This window comes from Camelus ferus, chromosome 7, assembly GCF_009834535.1.
Source record: "Camelus ferus isolate YT-003-E chromosome 7, BCGSAC_Cfer_1.0, whole genome shotgun sequence".
Lineage (NCBI taxonomy): Eukaryota > Metazoa > Chordata > Mammalia > Artiodactyla > Camelidae > Camelus > Camelus ferus.
The window spans coordinates 55,635,265-55,662,176 of NC_045702.1; the positions used below are offsets into that span (position 1 = coordinate 55,635,265).

The 26,912-nt window shown below is 41.0% G+C and overlaps 1 long non-coding RNA gene across 4 annotated transcripts in view; it reads left to right on the forward strand.

Moving 5' to 3' along the window:
• Nucleotides 1-1,840: 1,840 nt before the first annotated feature.
• Nucleotides 1,841-26,912, forward strand: part of LOC116664956 — a 104,354-nt gene continuing 79,282 nt past the window's right edge. For all 4 annotated transcript variants that reach the window (XR_004321515.1, XR_004321516.1, XR_004321518.1 and 1 more), the window contains exon 1: nucleotides 1,841-2,189. This is a non-coding gene — a long non-coding RNA (uncharacterized LOC116664956). The remainder of the gene's footprint in view (nucleotides 2,190-26,912) is intronic.

Consider the following 26,912-nt stretch of genomic DNA (forward strand, 5'->3'; position numbering starts at 1 on the left):
TGATGAGCCTTTTCATTTTATAATTTTCTTGTTTCTTGTGGCCTTTTCTTTTTCTGCTTAGAGAAGTTCCTGTACTATTTGCTGTAAAGCTGGTTTGGTGGTGCTGAATTTTCAGCTTTTGCTTGTCTGTAAAGCTTTGATCTCTCCATCAACTCTGAAGGAGAGCCTTGCTGGATAGAGTATTTTTGGCTGTAGGTTTTTCCCCATCATCAGTTTGAATATATAATGTCACTCCCTTCTGGCCTGCAGAATTTCTGCTTGAAAAATCAGCTGATAGCCTAATGGGAGTTTTCCTGTATGTCAACTGATGCTTTTCCTTTGCTGCTTTTTTTTTTTTTTATATAGTTTTATTTTTATTGAGTTATATTTCTTTGCTGCTTTTAATATTCTCTCTTTATCTTTAATTTTTGTCATTTTTAAAAATGGAGGTGCTGGGGATTGAACCCAGGACCTTATGTGTACTAAGCATGTGCTCTACCACTGAGCTATTAGCCCCACCCTAACTTTTGTCATTTTAATTGCAATGTGTCTTTGTGTGTTCCTCTTTGGGTTTGTCCTGTATGGGACTCTCTTCCCTTCCTGGACTGGGTGGCTGTTTCCTTTCCCAGGTTAAGGAATTTTTCAGCTATTATGTTTTCAAATATGTTCTCAGCCCCTTTCTCTCTTGTCCTTCTGGGACCCTATAATGTGAATGCTAGTGTGCCTGATGTTGTCCCAGAGGTCTCTTAAACTGTCTTAATTTCTTTTTATTACTTTTTTTTCTATTCAGCATCAGTGATTTAAACTCCTCTGTCTTCCAGCTCTCTGATTTGTTCCTCTGTATCATTTAGTCTACCATTGATTCCTTTCAATATATTTTCCTTCTCTGTTTGGTTGTTTTTTATATGTTCTACCTCTTTGTTGAAAACTTCTAACTTCTTGTTCTTGTGCATCCATTCTTCTCCTGAGTTATTCCATCATCTTTGCAATCTTTACTCCAAACTCTTTCTCTGGTAGATTGCCTATCTCCACTTCACTTAGTTCTTCTTTTGAGGTTTTATTTTGTTCCTTTGTCTGGAATATGTTACTTTGCAGCCTCATTTTGTCTAAATTGCTATTGGTATTTTTATGTATGTAGTAGGTTAGTTACCTTTCTCGACCTTGGAGAAGCGGCCCTCTGTAGGAGGTGTCCTGTGTGTCTCTGCCGAGCTCTCTCCTCTCGTCACCTAAGCTATATGCTCCAGGGATCCCCCCTAAGTGGGCTGTGTGGGTCCTTCTGCTGTGGAGGGTGAGCTCTGCAGGTGGTCCGGTGGGCTTGTTTGGCCCCGGGCTCAGTTGTTTGCCAGGCCCTGCCTTGTGCGAATGCTGCTGGCTGCTGGTTAGCAGGGCCTGGTCACAAGACAGTGGACTGCAGAACCCCAGGGGATCCCAGGACTAGTGCTGGCTGACTAGTAGGTGGAGTCAGGGTCCAGAAGACTCTGGGGCTGTTGACCTCCCCACTGGTGAGTGGAGCCAGGTCCTGGAGTTAATGCCCGACGGCTGGCAAGCAGAGCCCGGTCCTGGAGTCTGGCTGCAGGGCCCAGGGATCCCGGAGCTGACTCCTGACAGAGTTGGGTATGGGGTCCAGAGTCCCAAAGCTCATGTTGGCCTGCTAACAGTCAGGGCCAGGGCCCAGCTGGCCCCAGGTAAGGTCTGGCCTACTTAGCCTTTGGGACTGGGGTTTTCTTGCATCTGTTGTCTGTCCCCTGGTGTGAGGCTGGCCCAGAGGCTAGTGCAGGTTTCCTGGAGGGCAGGGCCGGTGCCTGCCCACTGGTGGACGTAGCTGGGTCTGGGGCCTCCGGTGGGCAGGGCCATATCTAGGGGCACGTCTAGAGGAGGCTGTGGGCGCAGAAAGACTTTAGGCAGCCTGCCTGCTGATGGGTGGGGCTGCGTCCTCACCTAGTTAGTCGTTTGGCCTGAGGCGTCCAGCACTGGTGCCACAGGCGGCTGGGTGGGGCCGGGTCTCGACGCTAATGAGCTCGAGGGCGGGTCCCACCTGGTGCCGCCGGCACAGCGTCCGGCTTTCAGCTTTTGGCTTCCGGCTTCTGGGTTCCGGCCTCTGGGTTCTGGCTTTCACAGTGAGTGAGCTCCCAAGTTTGCAGCTGCCAGTTTCTACGTCCCCAGGGTGAGCCGCAGCCCCGCCTCTCCGGGAGACTCTCCAAGACCAGCAGGTACGTCTGGCCCAGGCTCTTACCAAATCACTGCTTTTGCCCTGGGTCGAGGTGCATTTGAGGTTTTGCGTGCGCCTTTAAAAGTGGAGCCTCTATTTCCCCCAGTCCTGTGGGGCTCCTGCAGTTAAGCCCCACTGGCCTTCAAAGCCAAATGTTCTAGGGGTTCGTCTTCTCAGTGCAGGACCTCTGGGCTGGGGAGCCGGACGTGGGGCTTAGAACTCTCACTCCTGTGGGAGAACCTCTGCACGATAATTATTCAGTTTAATTATTCAGTTTGTGGGTCGCCCACCTGAGGATACGGAACTTGACTGTAGTGCGAGTTTGCCCCTCCTGACTGTCTTGTGGTTCCTCTTGCATGTCTTTAGTGGTCAAAGAGCTTTTCTGATAGGTTTCAGTTTTTCACGGATGGTTGTTCTGCAGATAGTTATGATTCTGGTGTACGCCGTGCTTAGCTGGCATGTTGTCAGTAAATAAAAGGAAATTCAGTGCTAGCATTTATGACAGAGCACGCAACATAATAAAGAGGAATTTGGACTGAAAAAAGGAGATAATCCTAAAATGCTTAAGACAATTTGCAACAGCACTTTAGGACTGAAGCAGACTTGCAGCATCTTTCTTTTCTAAGGACTGTTGGTTGTCAGCCCAATGAAATAAGAAACGAGCCCTACTGGTATTATTAAAAACTAAGTGAATGAAAGAAAAACAGGAAATCTCATTAAACGCTGCCAAAAGCTTCAGCTCATTATGAATATCCCCATGTAGCAGCCAATAATCCAATAACAATATTGTGTTTTAAATAATATACCTAAATATAGCTCATTACAAATAATTTTGGTTTGACACTCCATAAATGTGTTGCACAGTGATTTTTTTTAGTTCAACGATCTTCATTTTAGTAACATTTCATAAAATTTGACTATTAAGTAAGATAAACCTCAGTACTTTAAGAAATAGTACATGACAACATAAAATACCTAAAATGTTCATCTTTTCTTTCTTTAAATCTATAGACTGCCCTCCTATAGCTACTGTCAATGTTGATAAACTAAGCTTCACTTAATTGTCCTAACTCATCTGGATCTACTTTGCTATCTCTCAGAATTTTTTCATACAGATTTGTTTTCTTGGCCTCTTTCTTCTAAACACTTCAACATGCCAGTTTTTCAGTTTGGTGTTTTGCTTCTTAGGTCTGTTATAGCAAATAAACTTAGACTCTTGGGTCCCTTCTAATATTCCCCCACCATTCACTGCCCCAAATTTTTTTTTTCCATTTTTTTACTTCTTAATTTCTCAGAAGACTCCTCACAGGAAATTTTTAACTAAGTGAAAAATTTGTGAGAAGACTATGGTAAGTTCAGATGTTAGATTCATGTATAAAGAGATACAAATTTTAGAAAGATGCATTTAGGAAGAACATTTTAGAAAAAATTTAGGAAAGGATGGGCAGTACTATCAGGAAAATTTACCATATTAAAATGAGGGGCGTAGGGTCTAGTTCAGTGGTAGAGCATGTGCTTAGCATGCATAAAGTCCTGGGTTCAATCCCCAGGACCTTCATTAAAATAAATAAATAAGCCTAATTATCTCCCTCCCCCAGCAGAAAAATAAATAAATACAAATTTAAAAGATGAAATAAGGGAGAAATGTGGGATGAACAAATATACTGTAAGAGATTCTGCTCTGTGGTAAAACCAAAATAAATTAAATCAATAGAATTAGACAAATGTGATTCAGAAAGCAAAAGATGTTCCTAGACAGATGAATGAATAAAGAAAAGATGGAATATATATATATATATATATATATATACACACATATATATATATATATATATATATATATATACACGCACACATACATACATATAATGGAATATTATTCTGCCTTTAAAAAAATTTTGCAACATGCAACTACATGGATATACCTTGAGGACATTATGCCAAGTGAAATAAGCCAGTCACAGAAAGACAAACCCTGCATGATTCCACCTATATGAGGTATCTGTTCCTTTTCTTACTTGTGGGAAGGTGAATGTTGATTATTCTCTAAATGCCCTCTCGAAAGATTCCATTTGCTTGATGTTCTATTTGTGTTTTTATGTGTACCTGCAGGCTGAACCAATTTATGGCCTCCTTTTCATTCCAACAGAACATGTGAATTTTTAAAAATTTATTTTATACTCCCAGGAAAGAAAGAAATTGAATGCATCTTCTTTGCTTTGATTAGAAAAGTGTAAAAAGTCAGGGTAGGGTCCAGAGCTCAGTGAGAAGAAAATCTCCAAGCAGTTTCCACACAAACCAGGACATTTTGTCAGATAAGGTCTAAATCTGGAAGTTTTCTTTTTCTTTCTATCAGTCATGTTATTCATAGTTGCAGATATGGCCAAAGAAAAGTCACTAAAATCTGAGATGGAAGAGACAAGGCAGGAGTGGAAGGTTGCTCAGTAGCATACACTTCCCCACTGAAGGGCATATGACCAGGAGAGGATTTTACTGGTAGATTTGACACTTTAAAGTTAGTAGGATAGAGAAAGAGACATGTTAGCTGATGAAAGAGTGCAGTGTAACAGGTCAATGAACTCTTGGGCTGTTGTTCAAGAGATGTGAGCCTCCTCGGTTGAGAACATGCTGTCCTCTGCTCCTTTTCTTTCTTCCTTATAAAAGGATAACGTATTTATTGATTATGTTAACAGAAGGAAAGTGAAATGAACTAGGAATTAGATAAGTAAACCTGTGTCATCAGAGAGTCTGTAGGGAGATGAGAGGCCGCATGAAACATTTGGGAATGATTGGGTAGGAGGTGTTAGGAGAGGCAGAGAGAATGCAGCTGTGAAAGAATCAGACCAGTCGTTTAATCTCATGTAGTCATTCGGAAGATCAATTATATGTTTGAAAATGTAGATTTCAATTCAGTAAGTATATTTTTAGTGCCTAGCCTGCTCAGGCCATGTGTAATACTCGAGACATGTAAGAACCTTATAACTGCAATCAAAGTGCTTACAGCAATATTTTCCAAGTTTGTAATCAGTGTTGGTCAAAAGTTTTAAGATAAACATCACCTGTGGGTGTTGAAGCAGGCAAATGAGGCGCTGGTGTTAGGAGCTTTAATTGGCAAAATACTTCTGGAGACCAGATTGTTGCTATAAATCAAAAGCTTAAAATGTTGTGTATTGGATGCTCAACATCACTAATTATTAGGGAAATGCAAGTGCACGTCAACAACCACAATGAGATTGCTAGGGCTGCTGTAACAAGACTTCACAGATCCGGTGCTTACACAGCAGGCGTTTATATTCTCACAGTACTGGAGGCTGGAAATCCAAGATAGGGAGTTAGCAGGTTTAGTTTCCTCTTTGGCCTCTCTCTTCATTTGCAAATGGCCACTTTCTCACTGTGTCCTCACATGGTCTTCCCTCTGCATGCATGGAAAGAGAGACAGAGATCTCTGATATTTCTTCCTCTTCTTAAGCACACCAGTCCTACTGGATGAGGCACCCATCATCATGACCTGATTTAACTTGAATTCCATTCTTAAAGCCCCTGTTTTCAAATACAGTCCTACTGGGGGTTAGGACTTTCATATAGGAATTTGTTGCAGGGGGCGGGGAAGCATTTAATTTAATTCATAACAACCTCATTGTTTACAATAGGCAAAAATTAGAAATAATCCAAATACCCACCTATAGGAAATTAACTCAACACACGGCTGGACGTTCATACGATGGAATGCTATGCAGCCATTAAATAAGATGATTTACATGTATATTTATTAACATGTAAAGATGCCATGATATAGTGTGGTGAAAAAAGACATGTTTCAAAGCAGCATGTATAGTATGATCTCATTGTGTAAGTATAGAAAAATGCATACACAAATGCATTTTTGTATTTCTCTCTCTCTCACCTTCCCCTTTGTATATAGATAATTGTCTGAAAAGATATACATAATATAGTAAAGCTAGGAATAATTGTATTCATTGGTGGATTTTGGTTGATTTTTGCCTTCTATTTCAAAGTGATTTTAATGCCTGAATATTTGAATATATGCATATTTTATTCATATATTCCTCAATATAAAGTTGCTTTCATTTAAAAATTTATTACAATTGTGACTGTAACTTACAAAGAAATGAGAATCTTCAGGGCTTATAAGGTTATCTGAAATAAATAAACCAAGGAATCTATTGGTTATTTACCAATATCCCCCTAGGTTAGCACCAAAACCCAGAGGCTGCAAGTTTCACTCGAGTTCTGTGGACTGCATTTTCAACACATACTATATCTGTTTCCTGCACTTTTCCATTCGGGCAGTGTTCTTCAGAAAATCTCATTCTTAATGCTGAGAAATGATTACTCTTGTGCTCAGGGTCACATAGGAGTCATTATGGGAGCCCAGGTGAAACAGCCTCTCGTTTCTGTATCTCCCTGCCATGCTTGTATCTCTGTATAAACACCCATTGGATGCGTTTTTGTAAACTTTGTAACCGAAGATCTCTAAATAAGCATTTTTAATGGAAAATCCCACATAACTGTGTTGAGAATACTTTTTCATTGAGGAAGAGGGGAAAGAGCCCATTAAATATTGTTGTTATTTTGTATGTATAAATTAAGTATCTGCTGGTTATTAAAAGCCTTCTGTGATGTGTTCAGTTGAAATCAGTTCCCTTCCTTCTCCATGTTTCCCTTGAACTTTACCTGTTTTATCTCATTCAAGTTTGCATCATATAATGTTGAGAATAATGATGATAATAATGAACCCTTGGTGATTAGGAAATCAAAGTTTAGACAGATTAGCTGATTTGTTCAAGGTTGTGTTGCTTATAAATAAAGTACTAAGATTCAGTTTTGGGGAAAAAAAAAGCACAGCCATCTGAAAGTTCAAGGATTCCTTTATACCTAACTGGCAAGCATGGCATTTGGAGCTAATGGCAGAGCCACCATGTGGTGAGTGGAAAGTCAGAATTCCTCTTTGCCAGAGCAGCCGAAAATGGCCCTTGTGTTTCATTAGCATCTAGTGACCACTCAGTAATTTCCATGAGTGTAGGTCCATGTGTCCTTTCTATCCACAACTCCCTGTCACAAAACCTGTGTGCCAAATCATTTGTTGAATAAAAGACTAGTGCATAAAGGAAACATTTGAAATGACAGTTTTTAAGTGAATATCCATGCCAAATCTTCTATCAGCTCTAGAAGAGGAATTTCATATTGTATATGACTGATAAAATTCACTTTAAAAGATTCTCTTCTTGACTTTAAAAATTAATACCAGTAATTCACATCCTTAAAGAAAAATAAGAAATTACAGATAAGCAAAGTGAAAAAATTGAAACTACTCATAATCCCAATGCATAGAGGTAAGTTGTATCAGTGTCCAGGCATGCAGCTCCCTTGGCTGGAGGTAATGCTCAGCAGACTGGGGCTCCCTTTCGCAAAAAACCACTGGGCATGCAGGAGGATTTGAACCGGCACAGGGGTTACAGTCGTGGACCTGACACCCTGCACTGCAAGGGCTGATTTCAGAATCACCACAGGAGAGCGGCAGTGACAATAGCAGCTGGAAAATCTCTGTAAACGGGATGTTTCTTCCAGTTCTTTTCACCACGATGTTTTTAGAAGTTGTAAAAGCTCTTTTGAATTGACTGTGTATCTTGCACAATTCAGAAGAGGGACTCCCACCTCCTCACCATAGATTGACGCCACTTGTTGCCTGGCACGGAAGCGATCAAGTGAGACTGTATTTGAAAAATAAAAGCTCTGTTTTTATTTGTACTTCAGGTTGGACCCATTACATAAATTACGTGACAGTGACCAATCTAATACATAAATTTTTAACCTAGCAGGTTTAATTTATGTATTGATACGCCCCAGGTGTGTAGAAGTTCATAGCAAATGATTGAATTAATTCATTTTGGAAAAGTTTTTGAAAGGGGAGTCGCTGCCCCCAAAGGCCTATCTTTAATGCTTTTGATGCATATTGTCAGAATACCCACATTGAGACCTGCAGGTAATACTAAGGTCCTTACAGGCGAATGGCTCCAGGCTACCTCACTAATCCTCAGTTTTCCTTTTCTTTTTTTTTTTTCTTGCATTGGGTCCCTGATGTTCCATGTTCACCATTAACAGATAAACAACAATAAAGATACGTAGGAGATCTCCCAGCTAACTTTGTTTTCAAGGACGTCTATAGCTATTTCATTGTAATAGCTACTGTTTACTGTAACTCTGGGTCAAGTGCACCACACCCATTATCTATTCTGCCAATTGGCTGTTGTTAGTCTGCCTACCTTACAAACCAAGAACTGAGGCTCAGAGAAGGGAAATTACGTTCACATAGCTACTAAGGAGCAGAGGCTGGATTTAAGGGCTAGTGTACGTTATTTAAAAACCCATCCATTTAATCACTGCTTGTCACAGTTTACAAGGGATTAAGAAAACATGGACATCCTCAGGTGAAGGAAATAGGAATACAGATTTTTACTATGCTCTGATTTTTAGCAGGTATTAAATTGTGTCCCTTGATTACAGAGACTCTAAGAAGCAGAACTTGAAGCAGTAAATCTAAAGGGAAAAGGCTCCAGGGAAGATCTGCAGACAGAGCCAATCCCTTCTATCAGAGACGTGCAGGAGGTAGAGATGCTCTGAGAACTGTAGGCACCAAATCAGTTTCTGAGTTTAACATGGTGACTTTGGGAAAAATATGATTTTTCCTGCTAAAGTACCAAACTACTAAAATGATCGTAAACTCCAGCTTGAACCTTCGAGTGTCCATCTCCCAACCAGAGTGGGTAACTACACTTGTGAAACAAGAAGTTTCAAATACAGAGAAAATCAAGACTGGCTATCCTACCACTTTTTTGTGGAATGAATATTTTATTCAGTCATGTAATTGGTAATAACTAATATTCTGGCAGATTAAAAATACCATTCAATTTCAATGGTAGTTTTATCAACTGAGTAAAATGAAGTTACATTCTAGAATATGAACTAGATGCATTGTCTAAAAAGCAGCATAAGTAATTTAATTAATTAGTTAAGGCATAAATACTGGAAATATAGTATAAACGCCACACAATGGGGTTTTATATAAACCTTTAGTTCCTCACAGAAGTCAGCTTGCTTCTTCCTATGCTGTTCAGAGTTATGTTGCTCTCTCCTGGGAGACTCGGCTTTCTTGGGCTGGGTCAGCTGTAGTTTGGACTCTCTTGTTTGAGAATCCAGCTCTACGTATGAACTTGTTCGCCTTAAGGCTTTTTCCTTCCCTTCATGCTCTGCATGTCTGCCACTGACTTCATATTCCTCTAAACAGAAAAAAAATTATATTCTTGCAATAGTATGTGTTAGTTCCTTTTTTTAATTTAAGCCCTCAGTGGTATGATTTTCTATAAATTCTTCCTAGTTTAAGTAACTAGTTAGGTAAGTAATCAGTTACCACTATGGGGAATAGAGGCTTAGATCTTTTTGGTAGATTATTCCTTTTTATCAAAATGAACTATCCTGTTTTCTCCATTTAGTGCTTTTCATCTTGAATTTATTTTGTCTATTATTTTAATTATACACATTCTTTTTGTAACTGATCACTAATACTTCTTTAAATATCCCTTTATTCTGAAGCTTCTGGACATGGATTTTAAAACCTGGGAATCTGCTTTTGATGGTAGGCATCACACACTAATATTAATCGTGATTATCTGTATGTTTAGATTTATTCCTCCATTTCATTTTATACCTCCAGTTTTTCAAGATTTCTAGTCTTTTAAAAAAATTGTGTCTATCTTTTGCTAGGTTGAGCTAGTCTTTTAAATCTACCTATCTTTTGGGGGGTTAATTTAGTTTTCTTTGTGGTTTTTTTTTTTTCCCTTGTATTTATTTGGAAGTTATACATTTTGTTTTTAATCCTTGTGATTATCCTTACACTTTAACACACATATTGAAACATAATTTCAATAAAGTCTAAATTAATTAGTATTAAAATTTCCATCTAGACAAGATAAGAGCAAGAACTCCTTTCTACTGTCTTTCTATCCATGCACTCCTTTATATTTTGGTAAAATTTAAAATCTTATATCCCAATTTTTAAAAATTAATACACATTTAAAAACCACTTTAAACACTAATTTCTTAAATCACCACTTCTTGCAAACTTTTTTCATCTTGGATTCAAATTTTTCTTGGTCTAGAGTACATTCACTAGTAATTCTTTCAGAGATTGTTTGTTAATTATAAACTCTTTTGAGTCTTTGATTGTCAAACACTGTCATCTGTTTCACTCAACTCTCATTCAACCCTCTTCTGGCTTGCCTTCCTTTTCTTCAGAATCTGTCTTCCAGAAACTGTGGTTTCAATCCCTTAGAAACTGGATATGGCTTTGGGACCTCAGTCCTGCCAGGCAGGTGCACCCATATGAGGCTCAGAGGCAGCACTGTGCGCCTGCAAGTGAAGGCCACGTGCAGGGAGCTGATTTTGGGGGGAGCAGGATACCGAGGGCATTGGATTCCTCTGGGGTTGTAGCAGAGTTCCAAAGGGCCAGTTGTGAGCATCTCGGGTGCTGAGCGCAAAGCAGCCGCAGTTACCGACTCCATCTGGTGGTGTGGGTGAGTGCTCCTGCCTCCGGCTACCAGGCTCCTGTCAGTGAGGCCTGCTAGTCTCTGGTCCGCCCAGAGGTTCTGTGAGCTCCCGAAAAGCCTTTAATAATAAGTCCCTTCTGCTTAAACTTAATAGAGATGGTTCTGTGTCTGCCACGAAGAATCGTAACTGAATCAACTTTTATATTTGAAAATAAGTTGCTTTGCTTTGATCTTTGAATAAGAGATTCACTGGGTATGAAATGCTAGGTTCAAATATATTTCGCCTCAGAATTTTTGTATTATTTTCTTTTCTTCTTGCAACTGATACCTCTGCTTCTTGTTCCCTAGTGAATATGTTTCTTCTCCCTGGAAGTTTTAAGTTTATTCTAATTGTGTCCTCCATTAATCCAGGCATGAGTTTATGTTGTTGTTTTTTCCTTTATCCTATTTAGTCCTCAGTGGGCCCATTCTGCCTGACATTTAACACAGAGACATTCTTCTCTTTTACCCTTTGCACGTTGCCTTCCATCCATTCTCTTGGTCTCTTCTAGATCTGCCAAGTGACTGACTTCAGACTATATTTTGAAAGTTATTTTCATACCTGTCACACCTTTACTTAATAACTGCATATTATGTCCTGTCGCCGTGCTTCTCAAACTTGGACGTGCATACAGATCACCTGGGGATCTCAGTAAACATGGAGATTCTGATTCAGTATTGTGGGTGGCCCCTGAGATTCCATGTTGCTTACAAGTTCCCAGGAGATGCTGGGAATGCTGGTCTGCAGCCCGTACTTCATTTAGCAAGGTCTTAGGCACCATGTCCGGCATTGCAGGTACTGAAATGTGTACTGAAAGCACAGACTCCATGGTCAGCCAGAGCGGGACTCCTCCTCCTCCACTTACTAGCCATATGACCTTGGGAAAACTGACCCCATCTCTTTGAGAATCCCCTTTCTCCTCCACAAATAAAGATAATTGTCCCCATGTTTCAGATTTCCTGTAGTGGTTAAATGTGATTTTTAGCCTGCACATACCATAGGGGTCATGAAATGGGAAAAGAACAACCCTGGGCTTCTGCTGTTAGGGGCAGGCTTTAATGATGCTGGACAGAAAGTGCCCTGGTAGCCACATCCCTGCCCACTGGGGAGGGCTCTGTGCTCAGCTTGACCTCAGCCATGAAGTTGCTCTTTGAGTTGAAGGGATTGGAACAAATCACCCATTCCTGTTTCATCACCACGCAGATGCAACCTCCACCCATAGAATAGAAACAAGCATGTTCAATTTCAATAAAGAACAACCTACAGGGTCAGCCACACAAATAGAGAAAAAGTAAATCATTCCGTGATCAACAAAATATATTGAAAGAACAGACTTCTGTTAAAAACAAAGGCAAGAGTGGATATTGTGAAAAGTCATGAGCAGACAGTGGGGGTAAGAGACTGATGTTTGGGGGGAAATCTTGCCCTAATGCCATTTGACAGGTATGGTTGCTCTGAGCAGAGGGAATGAAAAAGGAAGGAAGGAAAGGCAGAGTAAATAAGGAAAGCAATCAACATTGATTGACTAGCTATTTCATCCCATGCATTTTGCAAATATTGTCATGTAGTGTGGGGTCCACCAAGGCTGAATTCAGCCCCCATCCCCACCAAGATTTTGTCCTGTGAAAAGAATAGGGTGAACCACAGAGAGGATAAGTAGCCTCAAGCAGCACAATGAGAAGAATTGGTCCAGGCAAATATTAAAAATATTTTTTATATTGGGAATTTAATTATAGGTATGTATTTGGTTATAATCTTGCATTTGCACATACAGGCCAACATTTGATTACAATTTTGCTGTTAGACCAACTTAATCAGCAGGCTACTTTAAAGATTTATTCTTAGTACTGACATTTTTAGAAACAGAAAAATGTGGGATAACCTTTGTTAGATCAAATACAAAAAGAAAAGAGCATAAGATCACTAGACTCTTGAAAGAATGGGTGATAGTTTTCCCAAGAACAAATTTTGGCTCCAGTTAATTCCCATAAAGTTTATCAGAAAATTGCTTAGTGTTTTATTAGCCATACTAATATCTTGCCAGATGGAAGTCATGAATTATACTGCATAAAAAGATTCTTTCCCAAATGTGGTTTGGGGAAATTTTTTCCTTGACTAAGGACTTTCATCAGTTTTCTTAGTGGAGAAAAACCTAGAAATTTAAAAGTGAATTCCACTCAATATAAGCTTGCTATAAAACAATTAAAAGACTTTCCCCAAGAATTGTAAGCATTTTCTCCCAGAGAGAAGGGTTGCAAGAGAGAGACCCTTATTTGACTATTTCAGCCGAGGCTCAACTTTTCAGAGTAGATTGTGATATTGTGATTTATAATAAGAAATACGTATTTGGTCTTCACCCACAGATGGTTTCAGATTTGAATTGAATTCTCAGATACCCTATTGGTATCTGAGAATTGCTTGGTATTATGTGGGAAGCCCCGCTGCAGCGCATGTTGGAACTGGGTCCAGGAACCCAAAAGAAAATGAGAGGGATATGTGGCACCTCATAACACATCTTTCAGGGAGGCGGTTTCTGTCCAGGTGGGCTACATGCTACGCCAGGAGCCATGTAACGTGTGTAGCACTCAGTGAGCTCACGTCTACATTTTGTTTTTTCTTTCCTTGAACCTACTGTCCACCCTTCCTCTCTTTCCCTCCTGCCCTTCAGAGCTAGACTGACTTAAGATAGTATTTCTTCCCTCCCTGAAGAGCCAGGGAGGGACCATTAAACCTGCATCCTTCACCAGTCTCATGTGTCCCAGGGGAAAGTGCCCTGAACGAGAGCTTGTCTGGTCATGGGTCAGGGGTGGGTAGGGGTGGACAGTTGCTGCTACTATTTCCACTTGGTCCCTTGCCACTTACCAAATTAGCCTCTATTCCTTTTTCACTTTTTTAAGTGCCTGGGAATGAGTGCTCAGTTCTGTTGTTACATCTGAGTGAGTTAGGGAAAAACCGTAATACACTTCCCAGCTAGCTCAAAGAAAGTATTCCTAACAATTACCTTAATGAAGGTGGAGTAAGTGTATTGTCAGCTGGTATAAATCCATGTTTTAAATCAGCTTTTCTGGTTGGTTATTTGTTTAAAGTCTCTCATTGCTTTCAAGTTAATTATCTTCTGACATCTTCCTTTAAATCTCTGCTCTGTATTCATTTCATCATAGATCTCTTTGAGAGAAACCTGCCAGGTATCTGAATAATTCTACATATTGTGGCAACAAGTCCTAAGTTGTCTGATGCATTAGCAGTTGGTTTTCTGTATTCCCACTGGTTACTTCTCAAGACTAGGGACTACAGCTTTCCCTCCTTTGATCATTCTGAAGCATTTTCTTGTTTAGTGGGGTTCTGCATCCAGTACCCAAACGAAAGGACCGAACTATCAAATGGGTTGTTCACGGCCATTCTTTTTTACACTCCAAACTATTCCAAATCCTACTGATTGTACTTCAGGAAAATGTCCTCTTTCCCTCTCTCATTGCCTCCACCCCAGGCTCTTTCGTACTTCCCTGACTTCACCTAACTCCCCTCATTAACTACAGTGGTATTGTCCTACTTCCTATGTCATTCACCTTCAGTGTTACGTTGTTGAAACACAGACACAGTTATGTTATTTCTTCATTTAAAAGCTTTTAATTTTTCCCATTTCTTCAACATGAAATAGAGGGTAGGGTACTTTGCATAATAGGCAAAGTTATTTATTACTTGGCTTTATCTTTCTGCCTTCATGCCCTTTTCTCTAGTCACCTGTAGTTACTCCCAGTTTCCAGAAACATAAGTTGCTTCTGTTCATTCTGTTCCTGAAATACCCTATGAGCACTCCAAGCACTCCCAGTCCCCAGCTGTGTATGCCGAGTTGATATGCACTCTTCCAGACCCTTTTGTAACATGATAGATGTTTCCCTAGGAAGCTTTCGCAGAAGTGCTTTGTGCTGTCTTTGTTCTGTGTTAGTATTTTGATACTAATTTTCAGTAAAACATATTCTAAATGTAAGAATGTTTTAATGCAACATAAAGTAGCTGTTCAGTCAAGTTTTGGATTCCCATTACTAGGTTAATGGCAATGACAATGGAGCCAAAGGATTTCTAAAGACCCCTTATGGACAAATATTTATTCAGTCAGTCTGTCATTTTATTGAGAATTTACATGTTTCATGCACTTCCATACTAGGCAGAAAATACTGAGATGAACAAGACAAAGTCTCTGTCCTCATGAGGTTTACATTCTCCAGAGGAGTACTGGGGTGGAGACAATTTAAAAAATAACCACATAACATAATATCAGGTATCAATGAGAGGAATTTTTTTAAAGGATAAAAGAGGGTGATAGAGTGATGGAGCATCCAGAGAAGGCCTCTTGTGTGGTAACATAGGAGCGAATAGCTAAATCAAGTGAAGATCCAGGGAAGTGCAAGTGCAAAAGCCCTGTGGCAGGAATGGACTCCAGTATTCAAGGGCAGATGGGCAGACCTGCACATGTACAGCAAAGAAAGTGAGGGGAGCGTGGTGAAAGAGGAGGCTAGAGATGCAGGCTGGAGGGGACATCTTGAAGGCCCACGTAAGGGGTGATGGGCAAACTGACTATATTAGGATTGTTCCTCACTTGTCTTCAGAAAGGAGAGCCCTGGAGACACTGAGCCAAGGTCCCACACAGCGGGCTGGATCGGTAGGGAACTAAATTCTGCTTCATGCCTGTACTTCTTGGCCTTTCCAAAGATGAGTTCCAGAGTATATATGGACTGCCAAGAGGAGCAGCTCCCAGTATTTTGTCTGCTTTCTGCTTCAGAGGTTCACAGATTGGGCAAACCCCTGACATGATCAGTGTTCACCTCTGGAGGGAGGGGTAGGGAAAGTAAAAGGAGGCTCTGCCATCTTCCCATGTGACCACAGCTGGCACTGGGTGAGCTTCCCTCTTTTGGAGCCTAAGTCTGTGCTCTAAAATGTCATAACACAGGGATCACCTGGGAAGCTTGTTAAAAATAGAGTTCCATGTTCCCCAGCATTCACAAATACAAAATATTTAAATAATGAAGGTCTACTTACATAATGAGTGGTGAAGAAAGGGACACGTTTCCATTTCCATCATCTGTTGGTACTAATGAAGAGCCCTCTAAGGTACCAGGACTGTATATTTAAAGTTGCCAGTGGCAGCTATTTTCCTAGTGATGATGAGATTTACTTGGTATACGTCTTTTGTTGTTACTCTCCTAAATAAGTCAGGGGCTCTTGCAATAATAAGTGTCTTTAGAGGTAGCCTCATTCAGGAGTTTTCACCCATAGTTATACATGCACGTATTTTCCATTTTCCTCAAGTCTCATGGGACTCAGTCTTTTCTGGATCAGCACGGCCCAGAGAGAAAGAGGTGCCTGGAAGTCTCCTGTAATGGGACCCAGCGCTGGGCTTAAATGAAAAGGGCAGTGACAGAGGTTTCCCCGAGTTGCAAGGCTCTCAGTTGTTACAGTTGCCTTCCTCTTGTCATCGGCATCTGTTAGAGCGGCCAACCCCAGTGACAGATGAGAAGTAAATGCAAGATGTATCAGAAGTGTTTTTGAGCAACAGATCTTGCATAACACGACAGCAGCAAGCTGTCAGTTCTGTACATCTCTCATCTCTAGACCTTTGCACCCTTCCCCGTGCTGCAAGCCAGCTGACCTTTTATCCTGCACATGAAAAAATAAAATGCTGGCTTACTCTCTGGCTCGGTGTTTTCCGTAAAACCCCACAGTTTGTAAGACAGGAACTCAGTGTTTCAAATGCCTTTCTTTTCCTACCTTGTTGAAATGGGGCTGGTTGGCTAGGTGGGGGCTATTACAGTTTATTAGGCTTAAAGTACAGTTGGAAACACAGGTCTAACACTCTGCCACAAGCACCATAATGTACACATAATGGCCAGAGGGTAGAGAAAGAAATGATGGGAAAATCTTTGCCACAAAAATAGTGGCTATATTTGTTTTCCAAGGGAATGCTCCAGTAATTTAAGAATCTAAAATACACCAAGTAGTTAACCCATGACCAATAAGATCTCCCATGTTCATCCAATGAGAAAATGTCCTTTGGGCATTTTCTATAGCTTTGCTTACTTGCTTTTGTTTATATGTAGTGATGAAATAGTCTTTGAATTCATCACACTCTATGATAGGTTTTCATAAGGTGTTTAGGCAATGATTTGATTTGAAAGTTAGTCTCATTATCTTAGAATAACAAAGAAATCATCCATCATGATTTCAAGTGATGATTTTTCCATAAACCTAATATCTTAAGTATTCATTATTTTATTAATTCCTTTTTTCTTGACCAAAACGTATCTCCCTCTTACAGAGTTCATTTGTCAGAATAAATCTAATGTAGACACCCTTATTTATAAGATATTTGATGGAATACACAAAAATAAAATAAGACTTTAGTAGATCAGCTTGTCCGACCACATTTTTGCCCCTTGCTTTAAGGCATAACCCCTCAAACTAGCATGGGACGGGGAGGATCAGGTCTTGGCCTTCACTCACTGTCCCTAAATCTCATGTTTGGCAAAGACCATATTTTATACACATCAGATTTGAAAAATAAATGGAATTTAACTGATATGTCCATCTTTCTGGGAGTGAAGATGAAAGATAAACATACTCACAGAGAAATGCTATAGACCAGAAGAGGGTACCCGGCCTTGATCAGGAGGAGCATTACATGAGAATCCGGATGTCTTTCCAGAGCCTTTCCCGGTGCACATGCAACCCTCACACCATCCAGCAGATGGCGCCAGGCTGACTGCAAAGTCTCCTGGAAAGCAAGCACGTTCTAGAGGGCCCCACATATCAAACTAGAGAACAAAGAAATGTTACACAACTCCTGGGGTCTTTATTTTTTATTCCATTATTTTAGTTGAACATAATCCTAGATGTACCTGTCGAATTCCTTTTGCTCTCCTTTTACACTACTGCTAAGGTAAATCTGGGCAGTGTTTGTTACAACAAAGAGCCAAACAAAAATGACTTAAGGTTATATACATGTTTATTCTGTTCAGTTTGATCTACTGGATCTATTTGTTTTTCAATACATAATTAGCATACACAGATCTATTGTCCTTCCATATGACTTATTCATGTGGTGTAATTAAAAGTATATGGAATTGACAAGTGTAAAAGACCATAGGATGGAAAGGAAAATTTTTTAACAGCTGTCGAGGATGTCAAGAGTTCTCTTGTTTATCCATTGATAGCTGCTCTGTTTTTCTTCAAAATTTCCTAATAAATTTTTGTGAGCAATCCACATCTAATTGTTTCTTGTAGAATATTTGGAAGGAAAATTTTTTCCTCAGTGAACAGATTTGGAAAACTCCTCAAGAGGACGTTGATTTTATTGTAGTGTTATCTGGAGAAAGAAGTAACCCCTCAGGAATGAAAACAGGTTGCCTTTCATAACTGAGCAATCACAAAATTCTATCATGGTTTATTTACTCCCAGGACCTTATCCCCACGATCAGTTTGTGATTTTACAACACTGCACAGTTTGTCCCAAGAAAAGCTTAGAATGATGTCTGTGTAGTAGATTCCTTCAGCCGAATTGAGAAGCTAAAGCAGGCATGTATTTCTCAGTTATCAGTGTGTGTGTGTGTGTTTCCTGGTGACTGTACCTTGAGCCTACTCACTTCATTGCAGTTAACATGCTATGTTGTAGTTCATGTGTCATGTGTTTTCTTCTCCAGCTAGATTATAAACTTCATAAGAATATGTGCTTTCATCCTTATATCCCCAGTGTCTAGCAGGGCTTGAGACATAGAAACTACTTACTGATGCCTGTGGTTAATTTAATAAAATGGTCATTTTATCAAAAAAGTTTGTTTAACCAGTGACGTATAGGCTTTGTGCACAGATTTTCTTTACAAGCAATACCAAACAGCAGGATGTGGTGGTCTCTTGGCTCAAATTCCTACCAACTGGAGATGCCTTCCCTCTGCAATAGGCTGGCTCCCCTCACCTGCAGCATTTACACAGGAAAAAAATTAAAGACTCCAATCCCAAGTCCTTGGGAATTTGATGTTGAAATAACCATGAGTTTGTTCAAAATAGCATCGTCAGGAGCCTCATACAGAAAGAGCCAGTCACAAAAGGCAGTGGGAAGCAGGTAGCACTTTCCTTTTGGTTGATGGCTGTCCACAGGGATTTTTTTCTACCATTTTTAGGTGTTTGCTCACAATTCCACACAACCACTTATATTCAGTTTAGCCCTCTTTCCTTGACATATTTTGCAGTTGCTAAAAATTATACTGAAAATGAGGAGGGACATGTAAACATTAAAATCACAAGACAGAAAATACCTACTTTTGTCATTTGGGCCCCCCCACCCATCTTGAGGCAACTGTGTTAAAAAAAATACTGAAATTATATTCCCTTTTGTTTTCCACTTTCAAGAGTGTTTAAAATTTACGTAAGATGCTAATAATATGGTATTTTTTGTACAACAGTGTCTAGCTTCTGCCTCTGCAAACACTCTTCAGTCACATTTTTCCAGAAGAATAATTGTTCAGAGTTCATTCCTTTCCAAAAATGTTCTAGGCATTTACAAGCATATACACATACTTTTCAAATGAAATCATATTCCACAAACTATTCTACAGCTGGCATTTTCATACATAATTCTCATCTTAGTGCTGGGTAATATTTCATCATGAGGTTGCATTGTGATTTGTTTACTCAAATCTCTTGCCAACATTTAGGTTGTTTCCTTTTTGGGGGGGGGGTAAAGGTAAATCTATTTAGAAATATATCAAAAGGCAAGAGAAAGGCCATGAGGTATGGGGGTTGGGTGCTCAGATTAGAGTAAAAGTAGGTACACACTCCATAGACAGAGTGCAGGCCGTTGGAAGGGGGGGCAGCCGTGAGGGGCAGTGTTGCCAGTTTTTTGGGGCTTTGTAGCTTCATATGCTAATTAAGTGGAAAGACCAGTCTAACTACCCTGGGCGAGGGGCTGGGATTCCAGGAATTTGGCCATTTCCCACTCTTTGACCTTTTGTGGCTAGCCTTGGGACTGTCGTGGCGCCTGTGGGCATGTTACTGACCATGCTAATATATTACAATAGGCATATAATGAAGCTCAAGGTCTACTAGAAGTCAAATCTACTGTCTTGAGCCTTAAGGCCTACCTGGGGTTGAATCCTTAGCCATTCTGATGTTAATTGTTGTGTTGTTCCTTGAATGGCTGTGCCCTGCCCCCTTCCTGTCTCATTCCCCCATCAGAGACTTTACTCCCATAGTTTTTTTTTTTTTTTTTTTACTTCTAAAGGGTGTTTCTCTGATCATCTTTCCATCTATCTTTGTACACTTGTGTATCTGTAGGGAAATTTTCTAGCAGTGAAACTGCAGGATCAAAGGAAATTCATATTCTAAATTCTGCTAGGTATTTAAACTGCCCCCTGAAACAGTGCACTAAGTGACTTTGCCACCGACGGTGGATGTGAACACACCCCACTCCCGTCTCATCAAGCTCCTTCCCTCTTTTTTTTAATTGAGGTATAACTGACATATAACATACTAGTTTCAGATACACAACATAATGATCTGATACTTGTATGTATTGCAAAATGATCACCAGAATAAGTCTACTTAACATCCATCACCACACAAAATTACACATTTTTTCTTTTTGTGATGAGAACTTCGAAGATTTACTCCGTTAGCAACTTTCAAACATATAATACAATATTGTTAACCACAGTCACCATGCTGTACCTTAGATGCCCAGGACTTACTCGCTTTATAACCGGAGGTTGGTACCTTTTGACCACCTTCACCTGTTTCACCCACCCACCCACCACACCCACCTCCTGCAACCACCTAGGAATTCCAGAGTTTGTTTGTTTGTTTGTTTGTTTGTTTGTTTGTTTTTAGATTCCACCTAGAAGTGAGGTAACACAGTACACATCTTTCTCCATCTCACTTACTGCACTTACCTTAATGCTCTCAAGTCCATCCAACTTGATACAGATGGCTCCCTCGCCCTCTTTTAATCCTCAAAAAAAGAAACCCAGGATGTATTTTATTATTTGCTCACAATTATTTTAAATGGTATAAATATTGGTAGATTATTTGTACAAATATAGGAATGGCAGAAGAGACAGATGATAAAGCTTAGTCATTATATGTGATGTAGTTTGTGTTATTGTTATTCCATTATTTTTGTAACAACAGAAGTCAAACATACTATTAACAAAATGTGGAAGGATAGGGACATAATCAGTGTATGTATAAATTCCAATTTGTTCTGTCTCTCAGCCTCCTGCTTGCTGAGATAAAGGAAGCAGTTTTTGGCTTCCATCAGAAAAAAAAAACCGAAAACCTATTACCCACGATTCCTTCCATCTTCTCTGCTCAATGATGCACCAGTGACAATACAATAAATCTGCTTGTTCACGAGAGCCCCACGTATCCTGGCTAGGAAGGTAGCACTCTGGCCTGTATCATCATACATCACCTGGATGTGCTGCTGCCTGTGCTCTGGAGAGTGACACGGCTCTGAGTTTCTCCTTTTTGTCACTGACTCCTCCAGACATCACTGTCTTGTCAAGTGTAGCTGATTCCTGGCCATATTTCCCCTCTTCCTGCCTCCTTTCATTACCTGTACTCAGATAAATCTCTTCACTTTGACAGAAGGGGTTGAATATACAGCCTCTTTCCCTTGCAGTGATCAATACTTGAACGAGATAAGCCAGCCAACAAAGGGTGGAAGGAGCAATAAGACGGCTCTTACCATGATTATGTCTCATGTTTGAGGTGCTTCTAACCTTCACAGTGTAATCTATAGTAATAATGCATTTTTTAGGAGGGCATGACCACAAGATGGACACTGTTACGATGGTGCCATAAACAGACCAGAGAGGCTCTTAGGTACAGGCTAAGGGCCCTCAATCATAACACCTAATCAGGTGTACGCCTGGTCTAGCATTATTTATTTGTAACCCAAATCTCCCAGGCCCCCACCCATATGTGGAAACAAATGGGACTCACAGTATCTCCCAATGACACTGACTCCATACACTTATGCAGTCCCCTGTAAAGTCTGATCTAATTTTTATGGGGAATTTCCACAGTCCTCACATACTAGGTTGTCAGTTCTGGACAGAGTTATGTTGCAGCATCTGCTCCAGCCTCCTCCTTTGTAGCTACTACCTGCAAAGGCACTTGGAGGTGCTGTCCTGCCAGCCATGTTTACTATGGGAACTTGAGTGTCTCTGCGAAGAGGGTAATTTCCTGATCTTCCCAGACTTCAAGGAGCTCGTGTGGTCCTGTGCTCCTGAGGAAATGGAGGAATGGTTTTCTCCCCAGCTGCATGCTGCCCTAGCACCTAGGTACCAAAGGAACTCTGCCCATGCCCCTTGCCTCACGATACCTCATGGAAACAGCTCTATCAGTCTTGGCCTTTAGTCCCTCTTTATGGTGCTCAGCGTAAGTTTCTAGAACTGGGCCACCAGAAGCAACAGACCTGGCCAGGACCCCTCCATTCCTCTTTCCCACTTCCCTAAAGTCTACTTCCTGTCATGCTGCTCGACTCTTGCAAACAGAGGCCTCAGGGGCCCATCAGTCCTCCTCCTAAGTTGCTTCTATTTCACATATGTAATGTCTAATGCAATTCCATGACCCAAAAGGAAGTTCCATGCATACGTGCATTTTGCAAATCAAGTAAAAGTTATGCTTATATCATTAGAGTCTTCATTAACTAAATTGTAATGACCCTCTGAAGTTGCCTTCTAGAAAAGTTTATTGGTCTTTTAAAAATCACAGCTTTGTATACTCCCAAATTCACAACTTTAAACATATTTGAGCACACTGTGTTCCTGCCAGGAAGGTTCCATGTAAAATCAGTAGTGAAAGCAGTACCCAGTCTAACAGTACCTAGGCCTCTCCCTTCTTCCAGCTCTGGCTTCACCCCTCTACACTCCCTCACCAGCCGTACTGAGTGACTTTCAGTTTCCCAAACACGTTTTCCTTTTTCATGCCTGTAACCCTTGCTCCCAGTGTAACAGCCTAAACTACATTCCTCCCCATCTAGTCATCTTTTAAAAATCCAAGTCAAGCACCACTGCTTTAACGAAGTCTTTCTCCATCTCCCTTTTCCCTCACTACCCTGAAAGAACTGATTATTTCCTCCTCTAACCCAACACTACTCTCTCTATAAAATTCCACCATAGCACCACAATATTTTGTTTTACAAAACTTGCTGAACTTAAGGGCAGGGCTATTTTATCAGCACCTCACTCAGTATCTTATGTTCAGTAGAAGTTTATTTGGTTGATTAATTTCTAAAAATAAAAGATATTAACACATCTTTTCATATGTAAATAAGAGAAAGCAAACCATTCTTTTCTGCAAAATGCTGAAGATTACTTTTTATTTATGGGAAATGCCCCTAAAGAATAACAAACTGAGTAATTCTGCATGGGGGGAAAATGAGGGAAAAAAGAGAAATCCATTTCCTGGTGCCCACATCACATCCCCTTGGCCCACCTCCAACCGCACCGCAGCTGGAGCGGACAGGTGCTAGGTGAGCCTCCCTGCGTTCTTGGCCAGCACCTTCTCTCGTGAGGTACCAGCTCCAGGCCTGAGCAAGCACAGCTGGAAGCAGAGGGGAGTCAGTGCCCTCCTTCCCAGGGGGAGCCGGCAGTCAAATAATTCTGACTCCTGTCTCTCAGGTGGACAGTTTCAGGAGCATCTTGGGTGCTTCTCAGCTGTCCTGGCAGAACCGGGCCTCCTTCCTTACAGTGTCCCCTCCCATGTTCATTTCCTCCTCCTTTTTGTCTTCTTGCTCCCTCACTTCTACTTTCTGAGGCCACGTTCAGAAACTGTTTGCACCTAAGTCTTTATTTCAGGCCCTGCTTTCAGGGAACCTAAACTAAGCCATGGAAAATTGACCTGAATAACTAGCCCACTCTCTCTAGCACATTAGTGCATAAAAAGATGTACCAGGCTAGACTGACCAAGACCTAGGAGACATAACAATTAAAGGCAATGTGTGGTTCTGGATTGGACCCTAGTTTGGGCAAACAGATAGAAAAGACCTTTTGAGATAATTATAAAAATATAAATATGGTCTTGTTCTTGATGAGATGAAAATATACTGGGAAAAATGCATGTTAACTAAGTATCAGATTATATACCTATATAATACAAAAAATTATATACATATATATTTCAAAAGACATAAAATTATCTGGAAAAATGTACACTAAGGTATTGGCTGTTCGATCTGTAGATATTTGCAGTATAATCCTTTATTTCCTTAGTTTTGCTTAACTGTATTCTCTAATATTTTATTATACACACGCAAACTGTTTCTGTATTTTATGAAAGCATTTTGAAAAAGCTAATGATATCTCCAACTTTCACCTGTTATTTTGTTATTCCAGGATAGTTTCTCTACAGTTCAGTGATGAATGAGTCTGAGAAACAAGGAAAAATGTAAACGGACTAAGGAGGGTCCCCTAATGCACTGCGGCAGGATAAGGCGATGCAGGCATGACCCCACTCCTGGGCAGACAGGGTCCCGTAAACATCAGCGTCCGAGTCTATGTGAGTTCCATTCGCTCCTCCCTGTAAACTCATTCACATGCACTCATTAAAACACTCAGAGAACACAGACACACTCCTCAGTCCAGATGGAAGAAGATGCTTGTTTTAACCAGCACTTCATAATTTATGATTGCAGGGATTAGGAGCCAGGCTTCCAGCTTCCTAACTGCACCTGATGTGACTTGGCAGGAAACTTGCGTCCCAACACACACATTCTCCGTAAGCTGGTGATCCTCCTATACACTTAATCTTTTCCCAACCAATCCCCCCAAAAGAAAATAAATATTTGTAGATTAAAGGAGAACTGCCTTCTCATACTTTACAGCTGCTAGTGTGCAAGCTGTTAAGCCCAGAGTACTTAATTAATGGAGAGATACCATTAGAGAGACAGCTGGACCTGCATTCAGATGAGGTTGGATTCAAGGTGCCTGGAGATAAAGATCTGAAAAGAGAAAAAAGCTGGACTGCGATTGGGTTCATTTATAAAAGAGGCTGTTAAAGGTCAACTGTGTTTTCTTGCTCTGGAGATAAAGAGGTGCTATTAAAAACAATTGGAAAGTTATTCATAAGGGAGCAGTAATTCACTCATGTTAAATTAATTTGTCTTTATGATAGCATGGCGCTCATGATGGGAAAGTAAATTTACTAAAATCAAGATCTTTCAAAGACAGTCATTGATCATGTCTTCCACGGACAGTCACTGGAACACGCTTCAGGCCAGGACCACTGATTCTGTCTGATCATAGCAGCCCCTTCCCAGTCTGAGAATTCACTGTTTTCCCCAAGGATAGTAAGTGCAGTGGCATTTCTGCGGACACGCTGCGATGCCCAAGCCTGCTCACATCTTCCTGTGCCCTTCGATGAACTGGCAGCCGAACGGCAGGATACCTGTTGTCACATGATCCCACTTTCCTGACATTCAGCAACATATTAGAACAAAGTAGCCCACAGCGCTCCACTTACAACCTCCCCTTCTCCCTGCCCTCACCCCCACACACCACCCATTCAAACATACGCAGACTGAGATGAAAATTGTTAATTTACCTGCAGAAGACACCTATAGTTGTGACTGGCAGTTTCTTTAACTCCACACAGACACACGATACGTTTTCTTTGTTCACCTCCCCCTCAGGTTGAGTCCCTTCATGCAGCTACTACAAACTTTCCTTCTCCCCAGTGTCTCCTGACACCTGCCAGGGGTGTGACAAAGGGCAATTGCTTTCGGTGCTCAGAACGGCCAGCCCACTGAGGCTCACCTTCATCTTCCCCTGGGCAAAGGGAGGTCACGTCTGTTTGCTGGCGGGCTTGGCGGTGAGAGGGGACAAATGCACTCCATCAGATTGTGATCCAGGGCAGGCAGCCTGGATCTGATTCCCTTCTCCCCTTCTTCTTGCCGGAGGGAAACGCTTGTTGCTCTTCTTTCTTTCTTGGGCTTGGGAATTATTTGGGACGTGTCTTTATGTCCTGAAGTCATAGGAATAATGAGCATTTCCCTTCAAAGGTCTGTTTGTGAACAACCTGCATGTCCAGGCATGTGCTAATTTCAGCCCAGCACAGCAAGCTGCTCACCTGTTCCTGGCATCAGTGAGGAGTGTAAGCCAAGGGGAGACATAGACAGTGAGAGGCAGTGAATATCACACACTTACCACTGCTGATCATTTGCAGGTTTTAAGAACAGCTTTGCAGTTCAGATTCTGCACTAGAAAGGGTTTCCAGATCAGGTATCATAAGGTTTCTTCTGAGTCCATCACTTCTGAAAAACTAGGGATGTGGACATGTTCATCATGAGCTGCACTAGAAAGAAGGCACCTTGCTCATGTCCAGACCTCATACATATGCTCTTAATAGGATGTGCTTTAGGCTGCAGTCAGTGGAGAGTGCCCCAGAAGGGAAGGCTCCCCTCCAGTCACGGGAGCTAAATGAAGCAGCACATCACGGAAGGAGCCAAAAGTAACAGCAGCCGCAACAGCTACTGCTTAAGGAATACCTGCTCTATGTCATGTATTCTGCCACGTGTTTTACATACATTATCTCATTTAGTTCTTAAAACCGTGCTGGGAGATGGGAATTTTTGTTTGCATTCTCCAATATTCAGAGAACTTATGTAAAGCTAAGTTAGTCATCCCTAAGCCACTCTCTTCTTACAGACCCTCAAGTCCTCTGTGCACAGTTGATTTGCCAGGATGGACACCTGTCTGAGCCAGCCAGTCCCTAGGACACCTCCCTGTCCCTGGCTACAACTGTTTGTGGATGGGCATGTGAAACAAACAATAATGCGAAATATATTAGTGGTTTTTATGTGCCAGGCATATTATACTTCAACTCATCTTATTCTTACAACAATTCTATCATATACACCTCGCCCGTGTGAGGGACATTGTGAACAAAGAATCACTGCCTTTCAGGTGTAGGACACTCAAAAATGGCTCCTGGACTTTGAGTCTGGGAGAAATAGGAAGAGTCTGAGTCAGCTTGCAGACCTCCAGGAGAACGTGCAGGAGGCAGAGCGGGAAGTGAGGATGGAGGCCAAGAGCTATGGGTTTTTTAATTGGAAAACAAAATTGATATC